Source organism: Leucoraja erinacea, chromosome 23 (assembly GCF_028641065.1).
Source record: "Leucoraja erinacea ecotype New England chromosome 23, Leri_hhj_1, whole genome shotgun sequence".
NCBI classification, from domain to species: domain Eukaryota; kingdom Metazoa; phylum Chordata; class Chondrichthyes; order Rajiformes; family Rajidae; genus Leucoraja; species Leucoraja erinaceus.
This window is the reverse complement of record NC_073399.1, coordinates 34,849,958-34,871,251: the sequence shown is the minus strand read 5'-3', so window position 1 is coordinate 34,871,251 and position 21,294 is coordinate 34,849,958.

Genomic DNA, 21,294 nt, shown 5'->3' with positions numbered 1-21,294 from the left:
TCTAAGTCTCTCTTGAATACATCATGGATGTCATGTTGTCTTTCAAGTGCCCATGGAGTTGAGGATTGTGTATCTGCCGCCTTATGGCATTGATTTACATTTTAAAAACTATAAAAGGAATAATGGAATAGTGTCATTTTCAGGTTGGCAAATTGCCACTGGATCATCATCACCATTCAAAACATCAAGGGGCACGGTGCCTTACAATGCTCTGTACGACAGTGAGCAACACTTCTACTGAAGTGTGAATGGCCGTTGGCTCGCTAGAAGCTCATCCACGCTTTGACACGTCTTGTTTTTGGTCCTGCACAGCCCCCTTCTCAACTGGCAAACCAGGTGGGGGAGACCAGGTTTAGTCGCTGACTACCCGACCATGGAGCAGGTAGCACGGGATTACATGGTACCCGTGGCGGTGGGAACTCCCTCGCCCTGACCATGGCACTGGAAGGTGGCATTTAAGGGACTGTGTTGTGTCCAAATGCCTGATGGTGGAGCTGGGTGCAAGGGTAAGGACATATTCTGCAAAGAGATCTGCCAAGTCAGTGGCAGAATCAAATGGGAAGTCATCCAAATTGGTAGCTGTTCAGACTGATGTGAGTTGCCTCATTCCTGAATCACAATGTTAGTTTGCTTGTTCAACTAGCAGTTGAGAAGGTGATTGGCCATCATTGCACTGACTGTTGGGGTAAGGGATTTGTTGTTCTCTATCCTAGCCAACGGAGTACTGTTGAGGGGTGAGGTACATGCAGTAATGGATCATGGTTTGATGTAAGTCATGAGGATCTCTGGCTGACTCCTGCTTCAGTTTATGTTGTTTATCCAGTTCACTTCTGAAAGTTACTGTTCAATCTATTTCCACCGCCTGCATATGGAGCACAACCATTTGCTCTGTTTATCCTAAATAAGCAAAGGTTCTTTGTATTGTCAGTATTCTTTGGCAATTATTATACCCTGTATATTATTTTATCGACTGCCACCAGATCTCAACATTGCCCACTGGGGGAAACCGCCTTGGTCTTTTCAATGGCCTGAAGTCCCTCATTGCCGGGAGCATTCTAGTAAATCTGTCCCAAGCCAATTTTTCCTCCACAAATGCTGCTGAATCCCTCTAATAATGTTTGTTCAGCTTTCCAGGAAATCTGCCTTGTCTCCTCCCTGAAGTGTGGTGATAAGAAGCTGACACTAACTCGTTTGTACACATGCAGCATCACTTCCATGCTTTGTGCATTTATATCACATGCCTTTTATTAACCTTCCATTAAAAGTTCATATGCATATTATTAACCAATGCAATCTCTGCAATTCTGCAATCTCTCAGTTTATCTACACACACCCAGTATTACTTCTGTTCTGCTGGGCAGGACACAGCTGGCGAATGACATGGCCCAGGGAGTGTTGTACAATCGAGAGACCAAGGAGTACAAGTTCAGAGTCCCTTGACAGTGGCAACACAGGTAGACAAGGCAGTGAAGATGGCATACGGCATACTTGTCTTCATTAGTAGTGGGATGTCCTTTAAGAGTTGTATAGAATGTTGGATAGGATACTATATGCGGTTCTGGTGGCCATATAGGAAGGATGTGATTAACCTAGAGAGGGTACAGGAAACCAACGGGAATTTTGCCGGGACTAGAGGGCGTGACTATAAGGAGAGAGGATAGGCTGGGACTGAATTCCCAGGAGACAAGGTGGCTGAAGGGTGACCTCGGAACCTTAGAAAATCAGGAGGGGTATAGATAGTGACGATCGATAGTTGTTCTTTCTCCCAGGGTAAAGGAGTTTCAAACCAGAGGGCAAAGATGGGACCTGAGGGACAAGTTTTTCCACATGGAGAGTGGTGGATAAGTGGAATGAGCAGACAGAGGAGGTGGTCGTGGGCAATACAGTTCCAATATTTAAAGTGACATGGATAGGATAGGTTTTGAGGGATATGGCCAAAGTCAGGCAAATAGGACCAGCTTAACTCGGCATCTTGGTCAGCACAGACAAATTGTGCTGACGGGCCGATTTTTTTCTGTATGATTTTTTTGACTCGGTTAAAATGTTACTAGTTGGTGTTCATAGGCCAGGCGCTGAATAAACATTGCGTTGAGGCAAGTGAGACTAATCCGATATTACCTGTTCCCTCCAAGAAGAAGGACAATGGATATTCACAGGATACCCTGAATCCATGGAAACAATATTGACTATTGACTGACTTGGGCCAGAGCCAAGTGGCGGGGCCGCTGAGCCATATGTTCCCATTGCAGGAAATGGATTATTTGAAGTAAAAGTAAATATTGTATCTGAAGTATTTAGATGTAATTAAGCTGGATGGAGTGCAGAGAAGATTTATGAGAATGTTGCCAAGTTCTTGAGTGTTTGAGCTGTAGGGAGAGGATACGCAGGCTAAGACTCTATTGCTTGGAGTGCTGAAGGGTGATCTTATAGAGATGTATAAAGTCATGAAGGGAATTTATAGGGTGAATGCAGAATGGACCATGAAGGGAATAGTATAGCACAGAAGGAGGTTGTTGGACTCCGCAAGCTGTTGCATGGTGGCTTGGAGAGTTCTACCCTCAAGGCTTTGTGAATATTTTATTGATGGTTACAGGTTGGCCACAGATGGCATTGTGCCCATAATGTGAACAGAATGATCTGCCGACCCATCCTTGGCTGTTTAGAACCCTGGCCTGCGACCAAACTCTCCAAGTGCCCCAGTGAGCTTCTCTCTCCTGCTGCTGTGTCTTGCTGTCGACAGTGGTATTACCTGCGCCCCGATCGACCAACAGCACCTTCTCCCTTCGCTCAGTCCTGTCAGCCTCTTTCCCCCCCCCCCCCCCCCCCCCCCCCTGCCGCTTCCTCCTTCTCCCCCCAGAGTCACTGATGTACTCCACCTTGGAAGCGACAGCGTGTGAGAGGGGAGGGAGCCCCATGGTGCCAGCAACCCAGTGGGGGGCTCAAGTGACGCTCAACAACAGCCGTGTGAACCGGTGAGGAAGGTCTCGCTGGTGCAGACCAACAGACCAATAGCATCTTCACCTAGTTTTAAAGTGAAAGGGTGCTGAAGTAAGTCAGCCAACTGAATCAGTCTGAGGAGGGGCCCCTTTGTCACACATGGATAGGTGACGTTTCACAGAGTGCTGGAGTAACTCAGTGGGTGCATCAGCATCTGTGGCGAACATGGATAGGTGACGTTTCACAGAGTGCTGGAGTAACTCAGTGGGTCAGGCAGCATCTGTGGAGAACATGGATATGTGTCGTTTGACAGGTGTGAGCCCAAAAAAGATAAAGCATTGCAATTTGTAAACTCGATGAGAGAAAGTGTTTAAGAAGGAATTGCAGATGCTGGAAAATTGAAGGTACACAAAAATGCTGGAGAAACTCAGCGGGTGCAGCAGCATCTATGGAGCGAAGGAGATAGGCAATTTTTCGGGTCGAAACCCTTCAGACTGGTGGGGGGGGTGGGGGGAAGAAAGGAAAAAGGAGGAGCCCGAGGGCTGAGGGAGAGCTGGGAAGGGGAGGAGACAGCAAGGGCTAACAGAATTGTCAGAATTCAATGTTCATGCCACCAGGATGCAGACTCCCCAAGCGGAATATGAGGTGCTGTTCCTCCAATTTACGGTGGGCCTCGCTCTGGCCAAGGACGAGGCCCAGGACAGAGAGGTCGGATACGGAATGGAAGGGGGAGTTGAAGTGCTGAGCCACCGGGAGGTCAGGTTGGTTAATGTGGACCGAGCGGAGGTTTTCGGCGAAACGATCGCCAAGCCTACACTTGGTCTCACCGATGTAGGTCAGCTGACATCTCGAGCAGCGGATGCAATAGATGAGGTTACCTCCCCCCCTCGACTCCATTCAAGGACCCAAGCAGTTGTTCCAGGTGCGACAGAGGTTCACCTGCATCTCTTCCAACCTCATCTATTGCATCCGCTGCTCTAGGTGTCAGCTGATCTACATCGGTACTACATGCAACTGGTGTGTTTTTCAACGTGATAAAGAACTCAAAGTACTATTTGGTTATGAAATGCTTTTGGCAGACTGAATGTGTAAAGCATTTGATTCTAAAGTCATAGAACTGTACTTGGATGATCAGTCATTGGATGATCAGCCATGATCATATTGGAAGGCCTACTCCTGCACCTATTTTCTATGTTTCTATGTTCAATATTGGGCACATCCTGTTGGGTCTATTGGGCCGTTGAGCCTCTTTGGTACAGCTCCCCTATTAATCACAGTCCCTTGCATTTTGCCCCAATTACCTTTCTTCATGCTGTCTCCTCCCTCTCCTCCCCTTCCTCAACCCCCCCTGCTGTCTCCTCCCATCCCCCAGCCTTCGGGCTCCTCCTGCTTTTCCCTTTCTTGTCCCCACCCACCCCCGCCCCCGATCAGTCTGAAGAAGGGTTTCGGCCCGAAACGTTGCCTATTTCCTTCGCTCCATAGATGCTGCTGCACCCGCTGAGTTTCTCCAGCTTTTTTGTGTAACCTACCTTTCTTCATAATTGTGCAATTTGCTTTTGTAAGTTATTACATCTCCTTCCATTAATTACCCTATTCACTCAGCACATTCCTGATCACAACAACATTCTAAGAAAGTTCCCCCACCTTCCCTCTGGTTCTTTTTCTTCCCAGTCTATTGAATTGATTTGTACTCCTGTTCAAGTCACTAATGTACAGCGGGAGGAATGTTGGTCCGAATACTATCCCTTGTACTTTTAGGTTCTATCTACGATGGAATGTGTCCACACTGACCCTGGCCACCGCACTGGCCCTGGCCACCGCACTGGCCCTGGCCACCCCACTGACCCTGGCCACCGCACTGACCCTGGCCACCTCACTGGCCCTGGCCACCCCACTGACCCTGGCCACCCCACTGGCCCTGGCCACCCCACTGGCCCTGGCCACCCCACTGGCCCTGGCCACCCCACTGGCCCTGGCCACCCCCCTGGCCCTGGCCACCCCACTGACCCTGGCCACCCCACTGGCCCTGGCCACCCCACTGACCCTGGCCACCCTGGCCACCTCCCTGGCCACCTCCCTGGCCCTGGCCACCCCACTGACCCTGGCCACCCCACTGACCCTGGCCACCCCACTGACCCTGGCCACCCCACTGACCCTGGCCACCCCACTGACCCTGGCCACCCCACTGACCCTGGCCACCCCACTGGCTCTGGCCACCACCCTGACCCTGGCCACCCCACTGACCCTGGCCACCCCACTGACCCTGGCCCACCCCACCCCCACTGGCCCTGGCCACCCCACTGACCCCCCTGGCCCACCCCCCTGACCCTGGCCACCCCACCCTGCCACCCCCCTGACCCTGGCCACCCCTGGCCCCCCACTGACCCTGGCCACCCCACTGACCCTGGCCACCCCACTGACCCTGGCCACCCCACTGACCCTGGCCACCACACTGACCCTGGCCACCCCACTGACCCTGGCCACCACACTGACCCTGGCCACCCCACTGACCCTGGCCACCCCACTGACCCTGGCCACCACACTGACCCTGGCCACCCCACTGACCCTGGCCACCCCACTGACCCTGGCCACCCCACTGACCCTGGCCACCGCACTGGCCCTGGCCACCCCACTGACCCTGGCCACCACACTGGCCCTGGCCACCCCCCTGGCTCTGGCCACCCCCCCTGACCCTGGCCACCACACTGACCCTGGCCACCCCACTGACCCTGGCCACCCCACTGACCCTGGCCACCCCACTGACCCTGGCCACCCCACTGCCCCTGGCCACCCCACTGACCCTGGCCACCCCACTGACTCTGGCCACCCCACTGACCCTGGCCACCCCACTGACCCTGGCCACCCCACTGACCCTGGCCACCCCACTGGCCACCCCACTGACCCTGGCCACCCCACTGACCCTGGCCACCCCACTGACCCTGGCCACCCCACTGACCCTGGCCACCCCACTGACTCTGGCCACCCCACTGACCCTGGCCACCACCATGCTCTCAACATGATGCACCACTTTTGTGAATAAGACTTGTGGGACTTAAATGGCCTTTGAAAGATCATACATGTAATAGGAATTACTCGACTCTCATCAGTCCTCTGCTTAACCAGCAAATAAATGATCCTCTGATAGTCTGAAGAAGGGTTTCGACCTGAAATGTTGCCTATTTCCTTCGCTCCATAGATGAGTTTCTCCAGCATTTTTGTCTACCTTTGTTTTTCCAGCATCTTCAGTTCCTTCTCTAAAATAAATGATCCACTTCATCAAACTTTTGATTTATAATGCCTTAACTTTATTAGTCTATCCTTTGACAAGCTCTATTTATTTTTGTCCTGGATTTTTGACAATGAATATTATCCGAGTCATAAAGTGTGGAAACGGGCCCGAGAGTGCTGGAAAATCTGTGTTCAACTTCAACCTGTATTTGTCAATCTGCTGCAATTGCACTTTCAGGCTGTACATTCCGGATAGTAAGTTCCAAGTATTATTTATTCGGCTCTCAGTAATTTTCCACTTAATCTCTTCCCTATTATTTGGAAATGTGTTCGTGTTGGTCCTCTGGGCCTACACCAGGGGTGGTCGGAGGTTGTGGCTGGAGCATTTATAACTTAGGCTTGTGGTTTGGTGACTAATCTGAGATGCACCTGGACGTGGACAGCTGACTACCTCTTCGATATCCCCTCCCTCTCCCTCTTTTTTTTTTTTTACGGGGACTTTAGCAGTTCCCTCTGCTGAAGGCAAATTCCCATCCACTGCCTCAGCCGTACCTTTTGGTTCCAATGCAGATGTTGTGTTTTGTTTTTGGTGCCCAATTCACAACTTCTTTTGATAGTCCATTTATTATAAATATGTCATTAGCATGTTTTGTCAAAAATATACCAGTAAAAGTATCCAACTTGGACAGAGGCAGGGGTTCTGGGAGTTCCTGGTAAGTGCTAGGTTGCACAGCCACTATTGCAGGTGGCATGGATTTCGTTGCCACAGAAAGCTGTGGAGGCCAAGTCAGTGGATAGATTGATTCTTGATTAGTACAGGCGTCAGAGGTTATGGGGAGAAGGCAGAAAGATAGTTGCAGAAGTAGGCCATTCGGCCCTTTGAGCCAGCTTTGCCTTTCAATACGATCATGGCTGATCTTCTAAAATCAGTACATCGTTCCTGCTTTTTCCCCATATAGAAACATAGAAAATAGGTGCAGGAGTAGGCCATTCGGCCCTTCGTTCCTGCACTGCCATTACATATGATCATGGCTGATCATCCAACTCTGTATCCTGTACCTGCCTTCTCTCCATACCCCCTGATCCCTCCAGCCACAAGGGCCACATCTAACTCCCTCTTAAATATAGCCAATGAACTGGCCTCAACTACCTTCTGTGGTAGAGAGTTCCAGAGATTCACCACTCTCTGTGTGAAAAATGTTTTTCTCATCTCGGTTCTAAAGGATTTCCCCTCTATCCTTAAGCTGTGACCCCTTGTCCTGGACTTCCCCAACATCGGGAACAATCTTCATGCATCTAGCCTGTCCAATCCCTTAAGAATTTTGTAAGTTTCTATAAGATTCCCCCCTCAATCTCCTAAATTCTAGCGAGTATAATCCGAGTCTATCCAGTCTTTCTTCATATGAAAGTCCTGACATCCCAGGAATCAGTCTGGTGAACCTTCTCTGTACTCCCTCTATGGCAATAATGTATTTCCTCAGATTTGGAGACCAAAACTGTACACAATACTCCAGGTGTGGTCTCACCAAGACCCTGTACAAGCTGCAGTAGAACCTCCCTGCTCCTATACTCAAATCCTTTTGCAATGAAAGCTAACATACCATTGGCTTTCTTCACTGCCTGCTGCACCTGCATGCCTACTTTCAATGACTGGTGTACCTTGACACCCAGGTCTCGCCCTTTTCCTAATCGGCCACTATTTAGATAATAGTCTGCTTTCCTGTTTTTGCCACCAAAGTGGATAACGTCACATTTATCCACATTATACTGCATCTGCCATGCATTTGCCCACTCACCCAGCCTATCCAAGTCACCTTGCAGCCTCCTAGCATCCTCCACACAGCTAACACTGCCCCCCCCAGCTTCGTGTCATCTGCAAATTTGGAGATGTTGCATTCAATTCCCGCATCCAAATCATTAATATATGTCGTAAACAGCTGGGGTCCCAGCACTGAGCCTTGCGGTACCCCACTAATCACTGCCTGCCATTGTGAAAAGGACCCGTTTACTCCTACTCTTTGCTTCCTGTCTGCCAGCCAGTTCTGCAGCCTATCTGGGGATTTATCGGCCTTTAATCCATTCAATTTACCTAACACCACATCCCAGCTAATCTGGATTTCACTCAGTTCCTCCATCTCATTTGACCCGCGGTCCCCTGCCATTTCCGGCAGATTATTTATGTCTTCCTTGGTGAAGACGGAACCAAAGTAGTTATTCAATTGGTCCGCCATGTCCTTGTTCCCCATGATCAATTTACCTGTTTCTGACTGCAAGGGACCTACATTTGTTTTTACTGATCTCTTTCTCTTCACATATCAATAAAAACTTTTGCAGTCAGTTTTTATGTTCCCTGCCACTTTTCCTTCATAATCTATTTTCCCTTTCCTAATTAAGCTCTTTGTCATCCTCTGCTGGTCTCTGAATTTCTCCCAGTCCTCTGGTAGGCTGCTTTTTCTGGATAATTTGTACGCTTCATCTTTTGCTTTGATACTATCCCTGATTTCCCTTGTTATCCATGGATGCACTACCTTCTCTGATTTATTCTTTTGCCAAACTGGGATGAACAATTGTTGTAGTTCATCCATGCAGTCTTTAAATGCCTTCCATTGCATATCCACCGTCAACCCTTTAAGAATTAATTGCCAGTCAATCTTGGCCAATTCATGTCTCATGCCTTCAAATTTACCTTTCTTTAAGTTCAGAACCATTGTTTCTGAATTAACAATGTCACTCTCCATCCTAATGAAGAACTCAACCATATTATGGTCGCTCTTGCCCAAGGGGCCACGCACAACAAGACTGCTAACTAACCCTTCCTCATTACTCAATACCCAGTCTAGAATAGCCTGCTCTCTCGTTGGTTCCTCTACATGTTGGTTTAGAAAACTATCCCGCCTACATTCCAAGAAATCCTCTTCCACAGCACCCCTGCCAATTTGATTCACCAAATCTATATGTAGATTGAAGTCGCCCATTATAACCCTTGATTCCGTTAGCCCTTCAAACTAAATCTATCTCTCTCTTGAAAACATTCAGTGAATTGTCCTCCACTGCCTTCTTTGGGAGAGAATTCCACAGATTCACAACTCTGGGTGAAGAAGTTTTTCCTCATCTCATTCCTTAATGGCCTACCCCTTATTCTTAAACTGTGACCACCCTGGTTCTGGACTCACCCAACATTGGGAGCATTTTTCCTGCATCTAACATTCTCAATCCTTTAAGAATTGTATATGTTGCTATAAGATTGCCTCTCATCCTTCTAAATTCCAGTGAATACAAGTCCAGTCGACGCATTCTTTCATCATATGCCAGTCCTGCTATCCCGGAAATTAACCTGGTGAACCTACGCTGCCTTCTCTCAACAGCAATAATGTCCTTGCTCAAATTAGGGAACTAAAATTGCACACAATGCTCCAGGTGCGGTCTCACCAGGGCCCTGTACAACTGCAGTAGGACCTCTTTGCTCCTAAACTCAAATCCTCTCGCAATGAAGGCCAACATGCCATTAGCTTTCTTCACTGCCTACTGTACCTGCATGCTTACTTTCAGTGACTGATGTACATGCACACCCAGGTCTCGTTGCACCTCCCCGTTTCCTAACCTGACACCATTCAGATAATAATCTGCCTTCCTGTTCATTCTACACGTATCCCATGCCAATGCAAACCCGGAATTACATGTTAGACCTTGTGTATAATGGGTAGCTGATTTGCTTTCGCTCTGCCCACAGCTCATTTCAAGTCTGAACTGAGGAAACCAAGTTGTTGCATGTATTGGTCGATGCTGATGTTGTTTCCTTTTTGAACAGATGATTCTACAGATTGCCCTCAGCGCTGAGCTTTTCCAGTAAGTTGTAGCTGTACTGAGTGCTGTTTGACACAGTGCTGAGTGCTATCAGAGCAGTACAGTGCAAAAATATATACAACATACAGACTGTGAGAAGATCTTTTGATTCATGAACCTTGCCTTTCATTGGTCTTTGTAGTCTAAAGTAACATTTGTGGACGTGCATCAACATTCCTTAGAGCTTCTGTATAAACTATCCCTGCTTTCAAGCATCATAAAGCACCGTTCCCTTCAAAGTGCTCTGTCTGTCACATAGATCTCTCTACATCCCAAGCCTAAGTACATGCTGTAAAGAGCTCAGACTCACACAGGTTGAAACACAAGCATCTTTATTATTCGGTCATTAACTATTAAGCAGGTGATCACACGTTCACACTGCTACAGGTCAACAGTGGGCAGATCTTACACTATCAATGCTATAATTAGGCGGGGTTATAATTACTAGGCATTCTAATTGGCTAACATGCTATAGCCAATGTACACATGCAGACCCTGCAGAGTATTTAACATCTGCCCACGAAAGTCAAGTCAAGTCGATTTTATTTCTATAGCACATTTGAAAACAACTCTTGTTGACCAAAGTGCTTTACATTGGTGCAGAAAGAATATAAAATACAATCTGGTTGTGATTCTCAACGTTTGAAAGGTTTGCAGAGGAGGGAAGGTGAGATTGTTGACAAGCACAGTGCAAACATTGTCACTTTGCACTTGTATTCACCAAGGATAATATGGAGGGTGGCGAGTTCCATGTGGGTTTACTAATATGCTAGGGTAGTCTCAAGAAATGAACTCTTGTTGGGACTCTTATTATTAAAAATATATATATATATATTAATAAATAAGGTGATGAATGCCCAGAGCCTGAAGGGATCTATCCGAGATTGTTGAGAGAAGCAAGAGAGGAGATTGTGGGGAGATTGATGAAGATGTTTGTGTCCACTCTGGCCACAGACAAGGTCCTGGAGGACTGGACAGTAGCCAATTAGTTCCTTATGTTTAAAAAGGGGACTACAGAAATCCAAGGTAATGATAGGTTGGTGACTCTCATCAGCGATATGGAAGCTGATGGAGAGGATTCTTTGGGATAATTAGTGTTATAGTCATACAACACAGAAACAGGCTCTTCAACCCAAATGCTGACCAAGGTATCTCATCTAGGCTAGTGTCATTTGCCTGCCTTTAATCCATATTCCTGTGAATCTTTCCTATCCATGTACCTGTCCAAATATATTTTAAGTGTTCAAGAAGGAACTGCAGATGCTGGAAGATCGAAGGTACACAAAATTGCTGGAGAAACTCAGCGGGTGCAGCAGCATCTATGGAGCGAAGAAAATAGGCGATGTTTCGGGCCGAAACCCTTCTTCAGACTCCTTTTAAGTGTTGTTAAGTAACATCTTTTAAGTGTTGTTATTGCACCTTCCTCTGGCAGCTCCTTCTATATACCTACCACTCTCTATGGGGTGGAAAAAGTTGCCCCTTGGGTTCCTATTAGATATTCACTCTCTCACCTTAAACCTATGCCCTCTAGTTCTTGATTACTCTTCCCTTGGGGGAAAAACTCTGCATTCATGCTATCTATTCCCGTCATGATTTTATGCACATCGATAGGTTGTGATGGACATAAATGACTTGGATGTAAATGGATGGGTCAGTAAGTTTGCAGATGAACATCAAAGTTTATTGTGGGCAAAGTCAAAGGCCATGGTGTGGAAGGAAACAGGTTGGTGTGGGTGGAAGGTGAGTTGCCGGGCAGAGTAAGCATGAATAAGCATTTTCCTATTGCTCAGGTGTGTTGTGAAATGAGAACAAGGCTGGTAAAATGTATAGAAACCACGCACCAAAAGTGTGGTCATCAAACGTGCTAGTTAGAAGAAAGTTGTGATACAAGGATAGACACAAAAAGCTGGAATGACTCAGCAGGACAGGCAGCATCTCTGGAGAGAAAGAGTGGGTGAAGTTTTGGGTTGAGACCCTTCTTCAGACAAGGACACTCCCAAAGAATGTAGGTTAAATGTGAGGACAACGATCAGGCAACTGGAGTATATCATGAGGAAATTGGCAATTGTCCATTTTGGCAGCACAAATAAAAATAGCCTCCTATCTAAATAGTGAAAGATTGCAGAGCGAGGAGCTGCAGAGACATTGGGGGTTGTTTGTGATTAGTAAAAGGCAAGTCTGCAGGTCCAGCATGAAACTGGGAAAGCTAACAACATTCTTTATTGGGAGAGAGATTCAATGCAAAAGTTGGAAGTTATGTGAGGACATTGGTGAGAATTCTCCTGGGAGCCCTGCATGGAATCAACCTCTTTATTTAAGGAAGAATGTTAATGTGGTTGTAATGATTCAGAATTTGTTTACCAGACTAATACCTGGAATGGGTGTGTTATCTTGTACTGGAAGATTGTAGAGGCTGCATGCATCTGCTGGTGGGTGGTGGAGCAAGTGGGAACTTGGTCGACGTGCATGGTATTAACAGAGGGATGTGGCGATGATGTGTTCTCTTGTGGGAGCAGTGATGGAAATGGGGGGGGGCGTTCCCCAACCTTCCAGTTCCCAGTTTCCATCCTGTGTGAATTTGCAGCTTTATCCTGCGCTACTTAATCCAAGGGCGAGCAAACGAGCGGACAGACGGACGAAAGCAACGATCATAGATGACCATATACCAATTACAGCACGGAAACAGGCCCTCTTGGCCCTTCTAGTCCGTGCCGAACACTTACTCTCACCCAGTCCCATCTACCTGCACTCAGACCCTCCATTCCTTTCCCGTTCATATACCTATCCAATTTATTTTTAAATGATAAAAACGAACCTGCCTTCACCACTGCCACTGGAAGCTCATTCCACACAGCTACCACTCTCTGAGTAAAGAAATTCCCCCTCGTGTTGCTCCTAAACTTTGGTCCCTTAATTCTCAAATCATGTCCTCTTGTTTGAATCTTCCCTACTCTCAATGGAAAAAGCTTATCCATGTCAACTCTGTCTATCCCTCTCATTTTAAAGACCTCTATCTTAAGTCTCCCCTTAACCTTCTGCACTCCAAAGAATAAAGACCTATCTGGTTCAACCTTTTGCTGTAACTTGGGTGCTGAAACCCATGCAACATTCTAGTAAATCTCCTGTACTCTCTCTATTTTGTTGACATCTTTCCTATAATTTGGCGACCAAAATTGTACACCATACTCCAGAATTGGCCTCACCGATGCCTTGTACAATTTTAACATTACATCCCAACTTCTATACTCAATGCTCTGATTTATAAAGGCCAGCATACCAAAAGCTTTCTGGAACGCTAGTATGGGTGTTGTGGGCTGAAGGGACAGGTTTTCAGAGGGCTAGTATGGACATTGTGGGCTGAATGGATTCTTGGGCCGGCGGCTCAGTCACTCAAGCCCGTTGTGCTGGCAGCTCACTCACTCTCTCACTCAGGGTTGGTGGGCTGGCAGTTGACTCACGGCTATTCCTTGAAATTTCATTGCAAGCAGGGTGCAAGGCCACCAAATTCAAGTGCAGTTTCATACCATGTCAAGCAGGGTGCAGGGCCACTAAAGACAGCGAGTCGTGACCTCTCCCTCCTCCATCTTGCGGAGTCTGAGCCATGCCCACACTTCTGGGTTTTATATCCCTCCCTCCCCCCCCCCCCCCCCCCCACCAGAAGAGGGTGGCCTTGATTAGGCGATTGACAGGAGAGAGAATCGCAGCATTTTTAAACACTAATAACTCTTTTATTTTTCATGGGATGAACAGAAATTGGTCAAGATTAGACTTTTAATTATATAGAAGGCAAGGCAACTTTAATTCGGCAACACAGCTTTAGCATTTCCAAACCAAAGGCCACACAGCTTTAGCATTTCCAAACAATATTTTCAAACCACATTAAGGGCACTGACAGGTCAGTAAAATCACTCACAGTTTAGTAGACATGTGTTCAGTGTTATTCACAGCTCAGACTGAGAGACGTGACCCTCTCGCTCCCCCATCTTGCAGAGACTGACTGAGGTACTCAACACTTCCGGGTTTTATAGTCCCTCCGGAAGGGGCGTGGCCTTCAGGAGAGAGTATCTCAACATTTTTTAAACACTAATAACTCTTTTATTTTTCATTGATGGGAAAAAATCCTCTAGTCCTGCGCAGCGGAGGGGGACTTTGAATAAATCATAGCCGTAAGTGGCAGCCTTTTTTTCCAAAACCAATATACAGAACAACAGGAAGTGGTCAAGATCAGACTTTGTGATATAGATATGCCTCTATCTCCCGTTTCCCTTTCCCTTGACTGTCAGTCTGAAGATGGGTCTCGACCCGAAATGTCACCTATTCCGCTCTATGAACGTTGCTTCCGTCCGTCTGTCCACGCATTCGCCCGCTCTTGGTGCACCGCTTCTCTTCTCTCCTCAGACTCGGGCTCAGACTCTCTCTAACGCACACGCGCACACGCACACACACACACACACACAGGCACACACACAGCATGTCCGGCAGATTGGTGCGGGCCTGGACCAGGATGACATCAAACAGGTCATGGCAGCTATCGAAAAGCTACGGAAATGGCAAGGGAACATTTTTTTTTAAAACCCGGAAGGAAATAGATGTTTAACAAAAAGAACGGGGCCATCTTACTCCGCTATAGGATCTTTGGTTTCCAGTCTCCATGACATGGAGAGTGTGGAGGAAAGTGGCGCTGTAAGGGCACTCCACGTCTTTCACCAGCTCATTGGAGCTTTTCCCAATTCCATAATGCCTGTCTAAGAACTTGGCCCTCATCAGACCTGGCGTCTCTCTGCCGTAAACAGAGTTCACCTCCTGGGCGCTCAACTCGTAGACCACCCGCTCCTTCCTGAAGCGGATATCAAACAGCTGTAATCTGCTGGCGGGACTGTGGCGGAACGTGATCTCCCAGTCAAAGTAGCGAACGTGGTTGTTTACAGCGTGGTATCTTGGTCCACGTGGCTCGAACTGGAGGGGGCTGTAGGTTTGAAACTTCTGGCGAGGTCTCAGCGAGGTGTAGTTGGGATCCGAATCCGTCCTTTGGAACTCTCTCACTCTCTCACTCCCTCTCTCTCACCCTCTCGCCTCGGCATTCCCGGAATCATTTGCCATTTTGCAGTTCCTTCCTGTTGGGGGGGGTCACAAGTACTCTCACCGACGAGAGTTCAGTTCAATCTGAAGAAGGGTCTTCTCTCCAGAATCGCTGCCTGTCCCGCTGAGTTACTCCAGTTTTGTCTAACTTCAATTTCACAAGTTAAATAAAAAACACAGTGCTGGAGGAACTCAGCGGGCTAGGCGGCATCTGTGGAGGGAATGGATTAGGAGTTGATTCGGGCAAGGGTGCTTCAATAGGAAGGAACTGCAGATGAAAGATACTCGAGTGGATACTAATATCTTTGCTGCATATTGATTTTAGATAAAACGCTATCACTTACGGCTGTGATTTTTGGCCATCTTACTCAGTCCCCTCTCTGCTGAGCAGGTGCAGAGAATTCTTCCCATCAATGAAAAATAAAAGTGTTATTAGTGTTTAAAAAATGTTGAGAATCTCTCTCCTGTCAATCACGCCTTGAAAGCCACAGCTTTTCTGGTGGGAGGGGGAGGGGTTATAAAACCTGGAAGTGTGGGTGTGGCTCAGTCTCTGCATGATGGGGGAGGGAGAGGTCACGACTCTGTCTGAGCTGTGAATCAACTGAACACACTAAATGTCTACTCAACTGTGAATTTGGTATTTGTGAGGTTTTATGGTGGTTTCACCCAGCATTAAATGGTATAAAGCTGCATTTGAATTTGATGACCTTGCACCCTGCTTGAAGTGGTATGAAGCTGCACTTGAATTTGGTGGCCTTGCACACTGCTTGAAATGGTGGGAACATGGATTTGAATTTGGTGGCCTTGCACACTGCTTGAAATGGAATTTCAAGGAATAGTCACGAGTCAACTGCCAGCCCACCAGCTGTGAGTGAGCTGCCAGCAGATCAGGCTTGAGGGACTGAGCTGCCACCCCAAGAACCCATACCAGCACTCCAGAAAGCCCCCCCCCCCCACTGGCCACCAATATTGGAATTGGTGGAGAGGTCAGCCCTCCCGTGTGAATATTGCATTGGGGGATCAGCCCTCCCGTGTGAACATGGGACCCAATGGGTCCCACTTAGTCTAGTAATACACTATAAACTATTATAAATACACAATAAACAAGTTATGCATTGTTGTACTCATACATGGGTATGACCGCACATAACCCTCAGCCTCACGGACCTTAGAGTACCCCTAGTTCCTAAAACCCATTTCCATCACTGTGGGAGTATCTGAATCGAGGGATTACTATTTAAAAATAAGGGGTCAGTCATTTAAGACGGAATACTTTTTTTCTGATATTCATGAGCATTGTAGCTAAATATTTTATTTTAAATATTTTTAAAGGTAGACAATTTCTGGATCAGAAAGGGGTGAAAGGTTAGAGGGGAATGCAGAATTCGAGCAACAATGATATTGATCTTGTAAATGGTAGAGTGGGCACAAGGAACCAAGTGGTCCACTCCTGGTTCCTGTTGTATGAAACCCAACAGTGACCTGAGAGATAATTGTGAGCCAGTAGTTGACGATGATGAAGACAGATTGTCAAAGGGTCCGTCAGACATGGTGCTGAAGCCATACTATCGGGGGCTCTCCCACTTGGGAAGGTTGTGAATAACATCAGTGTGGGTCAGGCAGTAGACAGAGATAGACTGTGCAGCTAGGCAGCAACAATTCTCTGCTCCAGTTAGGCTGCAGCTCTGGTGATTGCAGGCTGCATGCTCTGTGGTGCATTCGCTCCTCTGAGGTTTGTGAACAAGACCAGTCAGTGAAGATATTATCAGTGGCAATACTTCTGCTGAATGAGGCTTACTTCATTATCAGTGTTTGACTTGGTTGTGTTTCTAACCACAGGTTTGTGGTAGTTGACTGTAAATTCTGCAAATGCCATCAGTTTCTAATGGTCCCACATGAATGTGCTGTCAGTTTGTGACTGATTGTTCAGCTTGTTGCAGCAGGTGACACCAGGTGTCACTCCAGGGCAGGCACAGACTATGTACACTAAGCTCCCTCTTCACTACCGCCAGGACATGATGAATCTGACCAGCAACCCTGCACCGAAGCAAAGTCCCGGTCTTTCCGCGGACTCTTGTCTTCACACGACTGCTGCACAATTCCCGCACAATTATGAGAAGCTTTCCTCCTCTCTATGCCTCTGACCTGGTTGTGCATTCAGACATGGACCTTGGCCATGAAATATGGCCCGTCTTTGTCAGCTGCCTTGGTGTCTGCTGAATGTGTCCTTGACAGTACCACTTGGCTTTGGAAGAGGAGGGTAGCAGGGATGCCCAGCGCCATAGGTGGCTGCTATTTGTTGACATTGTGGATGTACGCAAATAATCTCACTGTGCCTAGTCACATGTGACAAAGTATTGCTGTTCCTGGGAGCTGGATGGCACCTGCCACTCAGGGGCTCTAGAGGAGGACCGACACAGATCCCATGGCCCACCTAACAGCACAAGTATCAGCAGGGCTTTTCAGCAACAGGTCTGTATCACGTCCTCTGCAAAGATCATTGGGAAACTGGTCCACACACTTAGTATATCATTGGCAGGCAGACTCCTTGAGATAGCACTGTTTGTGTGGAGCATGCTGTCTCTATCTGGGAGTCTACCTGAACCTGAGGAGGCCAGGCTGGTAAATGGGTAGGGACTGGTCACCACCCAGCTAGGGCACTGGACAGAACTGGGTGGAATTCTCTGCCTCGGAGAGTGGTGGAGGCAGGTTCTCTGGATGCTTTCAAGAGAGAGCTAGATAGGGCTCTTAAAAATAGCGGAGTCAGGGGATATACAAGATACAAGATACAAGATACATTTAATTGTCATTTGGACCCCTTGAGGTCCAAACGAAATGCCGTTTCTGCAGCCATACATTACAAACACATAGACCCAAGACACAACATAATTTACATAAACATCCATCACATCGCTGTGATGGAAGGCCAAAAACACTTATCTCTCCACTGCACTTTCCCCCCCCCCCCGATGTCAGAGTCAAAGTCAAAGCCCCCGGCTGGCGATGGCGATTGTCCCGCGGCCATTAAAGCCACGCCGGGTGGTGCGAGGTCGCACACCGGGTCTTGCTGTTAGAGCCCCCGGCGTGCGCTCGCAGAGTCCCGCGGCCATTCCAAGCCGCGCGGGGCGGTGATGTCAGGCCCCGCTCCAGGAGCTCTTCAACCCCGCAACTCGGGCGGGGGAAGTCGCCGTTGCAGGAGCCCTGAAAAGCGGTCTCCCTCCAGGGAGCTGCGGGCTCCCGGTGCAGCCGTCCACAGACCTGCCGTTGGAGCCTCCGACTCTCCGGTAGCAGCAGCAGCAGCAGCATCAGCGCTCCTCCACCGCTCCACCCGCTCCGGACTCGGCCAGCCCCGCGACGGCGACGGTGAGTCGAAGCACCAGAGTCCCCGGCTTCTTCCTGTTGGAGGCCGCTCCTCGTTGCGGCCCCAACGACAACGGAAACCCGACGAAAAAAGGTCGGGTCTCCAGTGCAGGGAGAGATTTAAAAAGTTTCCCCCCCCCCCCCCCCTCCCACCCCCCACACACACACCCCAACAAAAAATAACAAAAACTACATTAAAACAGACAGAAAATAATAAACCGCGGACAGACTGCAGAGGCCGCTGCTGACCAGAGTCGCGCCGCCCACCGGAACGGAATATGGGGAGAAGGCAGGAACGGGGTACTGATTGGGAATGATCAGCCATGATCACATTGATTGGCAGTGCCGGCACGAAGGGCCGAATGGCCTACTCCTGCACCTATTGTCTATTGACTGCGTTCCTCCAGGGTCGACTGTGGATCATAAACCCACTGCTGACCTTTGTTCTTGAGGAAGCACTGGGCCTCTGCTGCCCTTGTGACTGCACTGACTCATGGAGAAAGTGCTTTCAGAGGTCAGACATTTTACATAACAACAACTCCTCCTTAGTAAGAGACCCACTATAATCTACTTACTGCCCCAACAGATGCAGTGTCCTCCCTGACTCTCCACTCTGCACTGGACCACTTCACCAATACAAACACGTTGTTGTTCAACTGACTGCAGGTTGGCAATCAACACCATCACGCTCTCTAAACCTCACCAAACGTGGCGAGCTGAGTCTCTGCTTGTCCCTGTGTAATTGGATACACGGCTTCCTTAACTGCAGACCGCACTCAGAGTGAACTGGTGACAACACTTCCTCCTCGATAACCATCAACACAGGAACATTAGCAAAGCTTCTCATTTTCACCCTGCAAACTGCTTCTGGCCCGTTTCCTTTATCATCATTACTGTTTTTGCATAACTTTCTTTACCTCTCCACATCACCGTCTATATCTCTCGTTTCCCTTTCCCCCGACTCTCCGTCTGAAGAAGGGTCTTAACCCGAAACGTCACCCATTCTTTCTCTCCAGAGATGCTGCCTGTCCTGCTGAGTTACTCGAGTTTTTGTGTCCATCTTCAGCATTAGTATATATTTATTTTATAACGTAATGAACCTGTTAAGCTGCCGTGAGTAAGAATCGTTCCACTGCTGGTACTAATAACAATTAAACTCTCCTGACTCTTGAGTGCACTGAGGAGGGCAGCCAGTCGCTGGTCGATGTCCATTCACAGGCCCCAACTCTCTGCCTACAGACTGTGCGGATGTATCTTGTACATAGTGCATCCTGCTCAACGACGAGTGCTGCCAATGATAGTTTATCTTCTGTCAGGGTGTACTCCACATGGATGCAGAGAGCGAGAGCTTGCATTCTCTCCTTGAGTCCCTAAAGACTGATCCATTCTCTTCAGCCCCACCCTCCTGGTCTTTGTGCACACAGAGCAATGGAGTGTAAGGGACGTCAGCCAGAACACCTCTACGTCAGTGTGTTGCTGGGGCCGTGCTCAGCCCAGGTAGTGAGCCGGTGAGTGGCCCGTCCAAGCCGACTGCCCACGTGTTCTTGGAGAGAGCATGTGGGTCTGCTGGAGCTGGAGCTGCAGTATCCCAGACATGTTTACAGCAGTTCCAGTGCTTACATTATTACAGGTGTTTCAATTCAACTGAGTAAAGTAACAAAATGTTGTCTTGGAAATAAAGTCCCCAAAACCTCTCAGAGATATATACAGAGTCCGTATACACTGTCCGTATACACTGTCCGTATACACTGTCCGTATACACTGGCCGTATACACTGGCCGTATACACTGGCCGTATACACTGGCCGTATACACTGGCCGTATACACTGGCCAGTCACAGGTTCCCAGCCAGATGCTGAGTTAGCTCAGTCTATTTCTCACGCCCTGACTCATCTCTACGATGACAATGCATCAGAGGTTGGCAAAGGATGCGTGGTGCTCACTGCCTAACATGCAATATAGAACAGTACAGGAGCAGGCCCTTCAGCCCGCAATGTCTGTGCTGAACATGATGCCAAATGAAACTAATCTCCTCTGTCTGCAGGTGATCCATATCCCTCCATTCCCTGCATATCCATGTGCCTACCAGAGCCTTCTTTCATACCAGTGGGCTGTTGTACTTTACTGTATATGACAACAAATCTCTTATCTGACCCAGTTGCCGCTTCCTGTGTGCCCCAGCCCTGCCTGTGCATTCACCAGCAATGTGTGTTTTGCCCTAGTGCATATTGACCAGGTGCATGATGGTATAGACACACAATGAAGGTGTATTCCACAGCGAGCCACTCCCTGATCTAGTAATCCCAACAGCTGGCTTATGTTTGTTTTGGGAGTTGATTAATGCTTGCATTTGGAGTGGCTAGTCTGTCTTGTATCCATTTGATTCCATGTACGGACTTGGTGCTGAGCCCACGAGGCAGGGATGGAGTACATAGCTGCCGCTGGGTTGTTACAACAAACAGCTGGGGAGGTGGAGGAGAAGCCGGGTGCCAATATTCTCTATGTTGAAATGTTCTGGGAACAGCATGCACCCGGTCTCCTGCTGTTCAAGTGTCGGGGACTTCAGCTATGGTCAAACTGATAACTCTGTCAGGGTTGACGAAGACTTGAGCTCTAGGGAATGAAGTGGATGGCTTAGGGTGCATTGTCCCTGCACTTCCCAGCCATTGCTGTGGGTCTCTCACTTCATTTCTTGGTCATTTGGAGTTGTGGCCTATCCATCATCATAGTTCCTGCCATCAAGGGGAATTTATAGACAATGGGTGCAAGAGTAGGCCATTTCGCACTTTGAGCCAGCACTGCCATTCACTGTGATCATGGCTGATCAACCACAATCAGTACCCCGTT